The sequence below is a fragment of the Crinia signifera genome, chromosome 7 (assembly GCF_055691185.1).
Source record: "Crinia signifera chromosome 7, ASM5569118v1, whole genome shotgun sequence".
NCBI lineage: Eukaryota > Metazoa > Chordata > Amphibia > Anura > Myobatrachidae > Crinia > Crinia signifera.
This window is the reverse complement of record NC_139223.1, coordinates 79782027-79793971: the sequence shown is the minus strand read 5'-3', so window position 1 is coordinate 79793971 and position 11945 is coordinate 79782027. Positions and strand designations below refer to the sequence as shown.

Sequence of the window (11945 nt, the reverse complement as noted above, 5' to 3'; positions counted from 1 at the left end):
CCTGCTGCTGCTTTCCTCCAGGGGCCTGAGAACATATGATGAGCTCCACCAAGCAGAGCTCAGCACAAGCCTCTCCGCCTCTGACCTCTTGTGCAAAGCATCATGGGATTTAGTAAATTCCAAGTAATGCACTGCACTCTTGTGCAGTCAGTGTGCCTTGGCTCCTGATGCTCAGCACCATCAATCATTGTCACATTGGCAGATAGGCAAAGCTACAGCACTACCCCGCTCCCATGCACAAAACCATTAGCTACATTTTTTTTTTAAAATACATGCCAAGTGACCCCCTTTACCAATTTCTTAATCCGGCCCTGAGTGGCGGCAAAAATATAGACATGGCGTGACTATCTTGGCAGCGTGTTTTAGGCTGTGACTGTAATCCTGTATGCAGCTGCAATGTCTCTGCCGTCCTACTTCCTGCAGTCATGCTCTGCAACTACAGAGCTGTTCAGGACTTGGATAATCAACTGATCATTTGCAAATTCTGGGTCTTTGTATATAGCTGCTGATATCTGCAAAACAGACAGTCGGCTGCTTGTTTATCTGTTATGCAAGTTAAGTGGAGTAATTTTATCTACGAAAAACAAAATTCAATTATACACAATGCTTTTTCGGTTCTCAATTATTAAAGGCCTGGTAGGGCACCCAGCATAAAGAAGCAATTCCAGTATCCTTAGGTTGTATTCCAGATTACTTCTCCTAGCCTCTTTCTCTGTAAAGTCAAGATGTCCTGTGCAGTGGGAATGACAGGAGCTGGCCCAAACCTCAGACACACCCTGGTAATAAACAGGTTAGAGCTCTCAAGTAAGAGAGCATGTTAACCCCTGGTAGAGCATGTAACCCAATGCAGAGCATGTTAACCCCTGGCATCAAGCATGAAGCCCATAGCAATGAGCATTTAGGTAAGTGTAACTTACAGTATGTGGCATAGTATGTGTGGTATTATATGCAATAGACATTACAGTGTGTGGCATACTATGCAATGAGCATTACAGTGTGTGGCATAATATGCAATGAGCATTACGGTGTGTGGATAATGTGTAATGGGCATTATGGCATGTGGTGAAATATGTAATAGGTATTACAGTGTATGGTATAATGTGTACTGGCCACTACGGTGTGGCATAACGTGTAATGAGCATTATGGCATGTGGTATAATATGTAATGGGTGTGTGACATGTGTAATAAGCATTAAGATATAAATTTGTGTCCCTGTATCCACCTTGGAAGCAGTGGAGTAACAAGGGTCAACAGAGTGTGTGGGGAGCGCCGTCCATGGGGGCCCCAGGAAGTTGTTGTACCGGGGCCCAGGATTTCTCCGGAAGTTACATCACAACCCCTCCGCCCGCTCCTGGAACGGGACCGTGTCTATCACCTTGTTCAAGTATTTAAGGTATGTTGTTTCCCATTTTCTCTGTACACCTTGAAAAAGGGGTCTGCATTCACCTCTTTATTCATGTGCATCCATTACAAGGGCACATGGTCTGTGACCAACAAAAACTCTCGTCCCAACATATAATATTTGAAGGGATCCTGGGATTTAGGGCAATTTTTGCTGGCTCAGACGCTGCCCGGCAACCAGATTGTGCAGCTGCGCAGCGTGATGTTAGAGTTCCCACCCACTCGCTTCACAGCAAGTCTCATCCAACTCAGGGATCCCAGAAATGCCGGGATTAAGAGTTTTCCAATGCCAAATCCCAGAATTAGAAAAAATTGACCGCAATTGGCCTCCCTATCCCATAACTCCTTTGCTCATCTCAGTTGTGCTGCGTGAAGTCATGATGTCACACACATTATGTATTCCTCCATTCCAAGCCAGTTTCAAGCATGCCCAGTAGCACCTAGGCTTTTGACTTTACTGCCTATGCCTAGGGCCAGCTCTGCTTCTGTTAGAAATGTAAAACAAATGTAGCAGTATATACAGATAACAATATGCAGATCAAGGGGCATAACCACAACTTTGTGGGCCCCACAGCAACATATCGAAGGGGCTCCTGTCACAATGATTCTTGAGAGACATCTTTCCATAGCAGTTATTAACCCCTTCAGTGGCAATCCCGAGAATTTTCCGGGCTGTGCCTCAGTGTCCAGTCTGGCTAGTCCGGAAAATTCTCAGGATTGCCACTGTTTAGAGCCGGGCAGTGCTGCTGTTCAATTACTAAACTCGGGCAGCTTCGGCACTGCCCGGCTCCCTCCCCTCTGCCACGCCTCCTCCTCCCTCCTCCTCCCCCCTCCCCTCCGGCTTATGATTGACAGTTCAGCGGCGCTGCCCGGATCCAGGGAGGCAGTGGTGTGTTTTTTTTAAGGAAGTGCTCCCCATAAAAAAACCCACCCAGTGGGAAGCGCTCCCCCACAAAAAAAACACCACTGAAGGGGTTAATTTTATGCCCCATAATAGTGCCCTACTGTAGTTAATTTATGAACCATCATACTGTAGTTCCTTAGGTTTCATGATGTCACATAATAGGGCTCACAAACAGTATCCCCAAATCAAATAATGACAAACATATTGAGTTCATATTATGCTACATTATAGTGTCTGCATTTCATATTGTGCCACATTACAGTATCGCTCCTATTATGTAATATTATGGTGCCCTCCACATTAATGGGCAGATCAGATTCTGACACATGACAATGGCCCAAATTATGCCAAATTACAGTTACCATTATAAAATACACTACCTCAGGCATGGCCCAACTGTTGTGAAACTACACATCCCAGCATGCTTTGCCATAGTTTTAGCATTTCCTATTAGAAAAACTGTAGCAAGACATGATGGGACTTGTAGTTTCACAACAGCTGGAGGGCCATCATTTGGACATGCCTGCAAATCTGTATTGCAGGCATGTCCAAATGATGGCCCTCCCCTCACTAAAAATGTGTAAAATAAAAAGTATTAACTATTAATAGGTACATTTAAACCAGGGTTCCCAACCCTCCCGGAATGTCCGGGAGGATCCCAAAAATTGGGTCCCCCTCCCGACCCCCCGGAAAGGTGGGCAACCCTCCCGGTTCCGGCGGTCCCCTTCCCCCCCTCATTTACCTGGGGGCAGAAGCTTGAAATTGCCGCGATTTGCGTCTTTTCGGCGGGAGGAGGCTGGGCGAAATATGCAAATCGGGCATATTTAGCTCCGTCCCCTCATCAGAGACCCGCACATTGTGGGATTTGCATCACTGGGGGCAGGGACTGATGATGTCTCCATCAGGCCCCGCCCCAGAAGCGATGCTGACAGTCTCCTCTCCGGGCTTCTCCCGGAGAGGAGACTGTGAAAGTCGGCAACTCTGATTTAAACAGACCTATGAAGCAGTGGCGTAAGTTCGTCCCAGTTGCCCGGAGGCAAGATAAAATGATTGCCCCCCTCTCCTTCACACACACACACCACCTTATATAAATGTATGTATGTTATGGATATTATGTTTAAAATAAAGAGAGTATGAGATTTATGGTCCTGCTAGGAGGAGTCAGCCAAGGAAGCAATATCAAAGGCTTTGAAATAACAGATTAAAATTTGCAGTATTCATTTTGCTTCAAAGCTTTTCCCGGGCTGGATCTCTCCACCTATCCGCCCTTGTATGTAGCTGACATTATGCACACATCTTTTAGTGCCATCTTTCTACTTCCTACAAGGACAGAATTTAGGCCTACTAGGTTTTTCTGAATGCAACTGAATCCTTATGAGAAGTAGTTAAGTAGTGAAAAACAGCTGGAAAAGTATTCCTGATGTGTTCTACTAAATGGAACAAGCATGTATAGAAATGTGCACCTGTACCATGAAATAGCTTGTCTGACATCCCTCATGCATTCATAAACAAATTACACAGGAACAAACTATTATAGGTATATCATAGTGGCAGCTGCATTCATTAGCATAGGTGAGGAGTTTATGGGTGTGGACAATGTGGTTTATCCGGTTATTCTATGGCACTGCTTTTATTCTAGGAAAAAATGTGCAGGCACTTACTTGGAATAACAAGGCGACAATATTTATAGTGGCTTTCACACTGAGCATTACATATTTATGGATTATTATTTCACTGTGTAATATGAGCTGAGAAAGCGAGAGAGAGAGAGAGAGAGAGGGGGAGGGGGAGGCAGGCAGAGGGAGAGATAAAGCGTAATGCTGTGGACTTTATTACAATGTCCACTATTAGTCATTGTTTAGTATTTGATTGTTGACATGTTAGTGCCTATAATATACTTGTGCGATGTGCATGCTGGTGTTTGTAGTACTACAATTGACAAAACGCACTACGCTCATGGTCTGTCAGTGCATATCGGCATTTGTATTGCCAAAAGAACAATGTATTAGCCTGGTACTCCATAGCCAGGAGGTAGTGGATCTCAGAGGCGTAACTCTGGGAGGCAATGGAGTCATCTGCCGCCGGGCTCCTGCTCCCAAGGAGGCACCTCTCCTCCCCTGACAGTTTGAATCAGTTAAATGAAAGCCATTGATATCACTTCTATGACTGACTCCCCTCCTAACATCATTTTTGCAGGTGTCACACTCTGTATTAGAACCCATGACCTACTGGAGACAGACACCTTACTGATTGAGCTATTTGGGGGGCACCAATATTTATCTTGCCTCTGGGAAACTCGGACGAACTTACGCCACTGCTGGATCTTATAAAGAATAGGCCGGCTCTTAGAAAACGCAATGGATGGGGAAATTTTTTTCAGCTTTTAATTATTTAATATGACCTTTTTTGAATGATCTCATCCATAATAAATAAGATAGAAAATGAACAGTGGAAATGTTATTACAGCGGCTAAAACAAAACCAAAAACATTATCTCTTTATACTCCCAGGGGCACACAGTAGACAATTAGAATCACTGTTCTACAGAGTGCTGCATGCACCACCTTCTTTAAAGATTAAGATGAAACAAGGATGTGCTTAAAACCCCCAGGCAGGGTTGGTGCGTGTCATACTGTAAGCACCTTCACTGCATATCTACAGGCTGCAGATTTTCACTGCGTACGATGCACCGAAGACACAATGTTCATACTTAAAAAAGGAGCCCGTCCGTGTAATGTGCTCAGTGTGGAACATACTTGCCTACCCTCCTGGAAAATCGGGACCCCGTTCCTGCCCCCCGTAAGGGTGAGCAAGCCTCCCGCATTTATCTGCCCCCCTCCCCTTCTCCAAAAGTCAAATATGGGCATTTATGGATCTTTGGGGGTTTAGCCCCTCCCAGAAGAGCAAATGCATGGTGGTCATTGTTAGAGAGTGTTCAAGGGGAACCCTTTGCTGGCTACATCTGCAATGTGTAGCTCATAAAGTGCAGCGTGCTAACAATCTCTGGGATTGGAAGGGCCAAATTACGGAATTAGGGATGCCAATCCCTGGACATTTTTTCAATCCCGGGATTCTCTGGATTTTTGTAATAAAAAAAAATGATGACGTCCCCCAAACTGCCCACCCTGCACATGTCATTATAAAGGCTTACTAAGCCCGCCACCCACCACCGACAATCCTCCCTGAATGCAGTCACTGATGGCAGTGGTGACAGGCAGCAGCAGGAGTCCGTCTGACCATGTCCTGCGGATGGGCGGCTGGGAGTGGCTGGGAGCCGGGCGTCTGGGTTTGGACAGTGTTCTGTGCTGTCAGGCATGGGGGTGGCTGGGCTGCTCGGGGGGGGGGGGGGGGGGGTCAGTAGCAGTCAGCCAGGCAGCATCTTAGCCATATACTAATGTGCTCATCGCTGCCCAGCTTTAAAAAAAAAAAAAGTACATTTTCTACGGGGGTACTAATCCAGGAATCCCGGGATTGGAAGCTTCAATCCAGGGATTCAAATCCCGACTATTTTAGGCCAAAATCCCGGGATACCGTTGATCCCAATGCCGGGATTTGCCTCCCTATATGGAATGCAAAGTATTCTGGAAATTCTCTCACATAATAATAATAATAATAATAATAATAATAATAATAATAATAATAAAAAATACTGCATTTATAAAATATGTGGGACGCCAAGTCCAATATTAGTGAAAAAAAGACAATAAATCTGTTCAAAGTATGTTTAGGTGAACCCTCTGTTTTTGGCTCGATATATGATATTTCAATGTGGCCTGGAGGGTGTGCTACCACTGGACACTGGATAATATAGATAAAGAAAGGAAAAGTGTGTCACTTTGTGGTGCACCTAAAGAATCAATTATATAAAAAACTCTGGGTGGTGTATTTAATGCAGATTTCTTTCCTTACAGCCTCAGCATCTGCAAGGAAATATGAGCATTAAATGTACCCCCTGGAATGGGGGTACCCAATAGATTATGGGGATTTAATTCAGAATCTATAGTTATGGATTAAAGCATATTGGGGATAATTCAAGTTGGATTGAATAAACTATCCAACCCACATTATGACCGATGGTAGGTCGGACACCAAAGGAAATAAACGTTAGTTCTGATTGACTTATTGACTGGTTGTCGACCATCAACTGATTTTTCTCCTCTTGGGCGGCATGCCAGGGGATCTGTTCAAGTAGATCCCCTTGCATGTTACCGAGTGGATTAGGTGGCAGGGGGGTGGACGTTTGGCGGGTGGCGTTAAGCAGCTTACTATGCAGAAAATGACCGCTGCTTAGAGAGTGGTGGTGAATCACCCCAAAATCCAGTAGGGAAACTAGAGAAGTACAGGTATTAGAACACAAGGACATGCATTGACACTGGAGGGAGGTAGGATCAGGGGAAAGCTGAGGAAAAATTAGTTCACAGAAAGGGTAGTGGACAAGAGGTTTAACCTCCCATCAGAGGTGGTAGAGGCTAAGGGTCGGATGCATTAAAACACATAGTCGCCCTTCGCCACCCATCACACCGATGTTGATCGAGTATGTACTAATATATGCGATCAACATCGCAATGCGGTGATGGCAGTCCCCCGCGATGCCTGTGAGGTGGTGTGTGGGGGGTCACCGTCACCTCCCTGGTCTCTCCTCACTCCCTCCATGCTGGGAAGCATAAGCAGGCTGTCCTCAGCACCTCCTCCTCCCCCTTCAGCTGGAAGGACCTCTGGCTACGTTGCTAGAGTGAGGAGGAATTTACCTTCCGGGTCCAGGCTTCCTGGAGGAAGGTATGCTAGGGGGCGGGGCGGTTGGCATCTGTTGCGGGGGTCGGTGGAGCCGGCAGATTGCGGCAGCTGGCGATAAGAAGCCCATAGTCTTCTAAAGGGCATCGTCATCAAAAGGTGGCGATACCCTGGTTGGCAAAAATGTGTTAGTCGGCTCTTAATACATTAGAAAATGTGGAAAACCCAGAAAACAGGAGTTTAACTGCATTTTTCCCTTAGCACATTGCGCAGTAAGACAGTAGAACATTCTAAATATGCATGTGATTGACATAAGGATATCCTAACAAAGAAAGAAGGAAGAAATAGAGTTTAAGGCAGGGTTGCCAACCCTCCCGGAATGGCCGGAGGGTCCCAGAAATCAGGTCCCCCTCCCGGCCTCCTGGAAAGGGGGGCAACCCTCCCGGAAAGCTGCCTGCAGTGTTTGACTCCCAGGAACCTGCTTCCTCGACGGGGGGGTCCATGGGTCAGATGACACGAATCGTGTCATTTAAGTGCCGCCCACCGCAGTGAAATGCCTGAAATACCATCATTACATGGCGGGGCTAAATGCCGTGGGTGCTTATACATGAGGCAGTCTGTCTCTGCCCCCCCCCCCCCCCCCATGCCCCTTTTCCACTTTTCCACTCTCAGCAGCGGCCCTGCCCCTCACTGAGCTGACTGCCTCCTCCCGGTAAAGGCAGCCAGCAAGTAGGCAAGTATGGTTTAAGGTGAACAATATGTTTAAAAAGGGGCAGACTAGATGGGCCGAATGGTTGTTATCTGCTGTCACATTCTGTGTTTCTTTGTCACATACCTACTGTTGTTGCAGTAAGAATATTTAACAATAGTTGAAACACATCGAAAAACAAACATGAATTTGTAAGTAGCAGTGGTTAAGGACCTTGTAGGTTCCCCTAAACATTTAACTGTGGTAAGGTAGTAAATGTATTGCAAGGTGTGTTCTGACAACCAAAGTACAAACAGGATACTGGGAAGCACTAGTAACAGGCTCAGCCTATATATAAAGACATTAGAAACACTGGTCGTAGGGTGTGACGTATCAACTATCGCATACATCTTGCCCCTTCTCACATGCATAGTAGCATTTATTATTGAATATTTATTCAAGGGGCAGATATTCCGAAAAGATTGGTTAGCATTGTGAGGACTACTGGGTTTATGACCACTAAGTCCTATTGAGCATGCACTCACACGAGCCACAAGCTGCAGGAGATACCTACATTAGGGGTAAATTTACTAAGATGAGAGTTGAAGGTGGGGTGTTGCCCACAGAAAAAAAATGGAAATGGAAAACTTTTCAGAGCTTGATATGTGGGCATTGTAGCAAATCACCACAAATAGGTTTGACATCATTTTAGTGTTAGTACATCGCACCCATAGTTATTTACTTAAGTTTTATTAGTGTTAAGCTCATTATGTAAGAAGTAGCAGTGTTTTAATCTTTCTTATGCAATGATAATTATATTTCTGCCTTAATTAATCACGAGGTTGGAATAAATCATTTTCATGATATGACGACAATTAACCAGTGGCATCAGACATATAATTTCAGTCAATGATTACAGCAAAGGCACACAGAGCACACAGGGCAGCCTGTGGTAGTACATCTAGGAATGACATCAGATTTCACACAAGACACCTCCCTCTCAGAAGCTACAGTATAACAGAACATCACACAGAACAGTCATTATCCTGCTGTACAGCCTGTGGAGTCTGCTGGTGAGTCCCTTTCTTGAGTTACAATTTTATTTGACATAAGATATCAAAGTCTGCTTTGTGATCTATCACGAATGTCACCTATCTATCTATCTATCTACCTACCTGTCTAACATCTGTTCAAAATGTATGTTTAGTGCAGCATCACTGGAAGCGTTTAGTTGCCGGTAACTTGTATGCCAGCTGTCAAAATCCTGGCGCCAGACTCCGGACCGAGGGTCACAACCCAAGCGCCGGAAAATCAGCATGACTGGAGATGCCAACGCCAGAAAATTTCTGACAGTTGGCATACTGATGAGTAAATATCCTGGGGTCTGTCAGTGAAGCAGGGGGGGGGGGGGTAAGCACTAAAAAATGGAGGTTATGGTAAGCATTAAGGGGGAGGGTTAGGGGGTAAGGATAGAGGGTAAGTATACTTGCCCAGCCTGCTTTCAGTATTCTGATCAGCAGAATGCCGTTGTCGGTTTACTGACCACTGACATCCTGTCCGCCGGTCTTGCGTATGTATTCCAAATGCACAAGCTGGTAGAGTTAATAAGAGAGAGAATAAAAGTAGAGTTCTACCCTTCTGTGTGCTGCAGGAAGGAAAGAATTGGCACCGCTGCTATTACTGACACACCTTCCATTCACTGCAATGCTATCTAATGCTGCTTTCACACCGCAAAACCTGCTTAGACCAGGTATTTAAAAAGGTTTTTTTTAAAGGGTCAGAGCAAGTTTAACCCCTTTCTCACCGCATGTAAATACCTGGTCTAAAGCAGGTTTGTGGTGTGAAAGCAGCATCAGCGGCCGGCTCATTAAATATGCACTGCGCTGGGGACCAATAGTGCTCACTGCTGCCTGGGTGCCGTTTCAGACCCATTCAGACAGCAAAGAAAAACGGGTCTGAAACGGGTAGGATACTGCTTTTTTACCGTTTTCAAATACCAGTTATTTTAAAACAGTAAATTCACTCTGGACCTTTCAGACTGCACATATTACCATTTTGAAATGGTAAAAAAACGGCAATGTACCGGTTAATATGTGCGGTCTGAAAGGGGCATTAGGGGATATACAGTACATATTGGTTATTTATTCACCACCAGACAAACCAAATTTGTTAGTGAAATGGGAGTGAGATTTTATGTACAGTCACCTTTTAAAACTGCAGCAGGTGTATTCTCCTTACACCGACCACAGTGGCCAGCTGTCCTAATATTGTTTCACTTTATCTCCAGATGGCCCCATACACATACAGACATTATTATACATGTATAGAGACGTGACTTTTTATGTCTATTATTTATGAAACAATGATCAACCTTCAAAAATAGTCTATAGAAATCCAAACCTAAAAACCAGACAAATAGAAATGTATAGCAATCCCCAGATCGCCAGCCACCACTAGCAAAGGAAATATGGTAAATTTGAAGTGGAAGAAAGAAGTCTGTGCGACAGAGCTTTTTATAACCTTGAATAGATTGTAATGCAATTAAAAAAATAACAGTAAGTAAAAAAAAAAGGTGTGCATAATGTAAAACTGCAGATGACCTTATCAATTCTATATTAATAAAAACATGTATAAGTTACCAATCATTTAAATCTATGCAAAGAGGTCTCTGAAGTCGAATAGAGGGCTATTTCATAGACAGAGATGCGTTCAGTACGGTATCTGTTCACAATTTCTCCAGGAAATCCTGTGATTCCTGGTCTAGGCTGCACTTAGAGGCTGTATAAAATTGTGAACAGATACCGTACTGAACCCATCTCTGTCTATGAAATAGCCCTCTATTCGACTTCAGAGACCTCTTTCTCTCTTTTTTTTTTGAGGCCGCATATATTTTTACCTTTATGAACACCGTATTGAACATCACTTTTACCCGTGTGAAAACCATTTACCTGATTCTTGTCTTAGAGACCATATCCATCTAAATCGGCTGGATTGATCCATAGTGAACGTTGCCATTTTATGTAAGAAATTCCACTTGAGAGATCCCTTTCTACCCTAATTGGTAGCCCCAATAAACGATCAGAAGATTAAACCCCCGTTCATACTTTATATAGGAGATTTCTCCTTCCTTTTTCTGGATTGGCTCATCGCCCCTTATGAAGTCCTAAGGGACGAAACTTGTCGGGCCGCGGATCTACCTTATATGTGGCACAAGTGAAAAAATTCAAAAGGAAAATGCATTGCTTGACAAACCTTCAATAAATGTTTACTTGTTTTTATCTATTTTATTGATTTATTATTTGTAAAGCCACCTAGTGGTACATTTAGCGCACCCCTATTCTTTTATTGTATCCTTATCCCACTTGTACCTTCACTAACAGCGAGGTATTATAGAGGTGCTGCTTTTCTAAGCGCAATATTGGGGCCACAACCTTTTTTCCATATATATATATATATATATATATATATCAATATATATATATATATATATATATATATATATATATATATATATATATATTAACAATGCTGGATAATAAGGGATCATTAGCCTGTCAGTGTTGAAGAAAGTCTTATCTCAAATGCAAACATTCTGGAACAGTTCTTCAGTCCTCAAGGGCTGCATGTGTGATGTCCTGCAGGACGTCAGTGTTCCCTCTCTCACTCTCTCAGAGCAGGACTCAATGGCATCATGGAATTTGTAGTTTATCTTTAACTGCTCAACGTTTGAACAGTAAAAAATGAACTACAGTTCCCATAATGCCACTGTTCTTGCTTCTCTGCCTGCACAGTCGAGATACTGACAGCTGAATCCCGGCACCTTGCTCCTTGTAAGACTCTAAGTGGGCCGCGTACCCGGCGTAATGGTTGATTGGCCCTGCTTCCAATGTCACTGAAGGGACAGTGGAATGACCAGCTGGGGCCCTACTCTCTCTGTCAAGTGGTGGGGCCCAGGACAGGTGTTCACTCAGCACCCCCTTCTAGGCGGCCCTGGTAGGCTAATTGGCTCCCAACAAAGTAACCCTTGAACGTCTGTGTGTGTGTGTGTGTTTGTGTGTGTGTGTGTACATGTGGTAGGGAATAATGGGGCAGATGTATTAAGCCTTAACAAGAGATAAATGCAAGGGTGATAAAGAGAGATAAACGTCCAGCCAATCACCTGCTAACTGCCAAGCTACAGGCTGTGTTTGAAAAAAGTCAAGTAGGAGCTGATTGGCTGGA

At 44.2% G+C, this 11945-nt stretch overlaps 1 protein-coding gene across 1 annotated transcript in view; it reads left to right on the top strand.

Moving 5' to 3' along the window:
- Nucleotides 1-8743: 8743 nt before the first annotated feature.
- Nucleotides 8744-11945, top strand: part of LITAFD (LITAF domain containing) — a 39331-nt gene continuing 36129 nt past the window's right edge. Inside the window, exon 1 of the mRNA XM_083153371.1 lies at nt 8744-8797. The gene's annotated coding sequence lies outside the window, so the exon portion shown is untranslated. The remainder of the gene's footprint in view (nt 8798-11945) is intronic.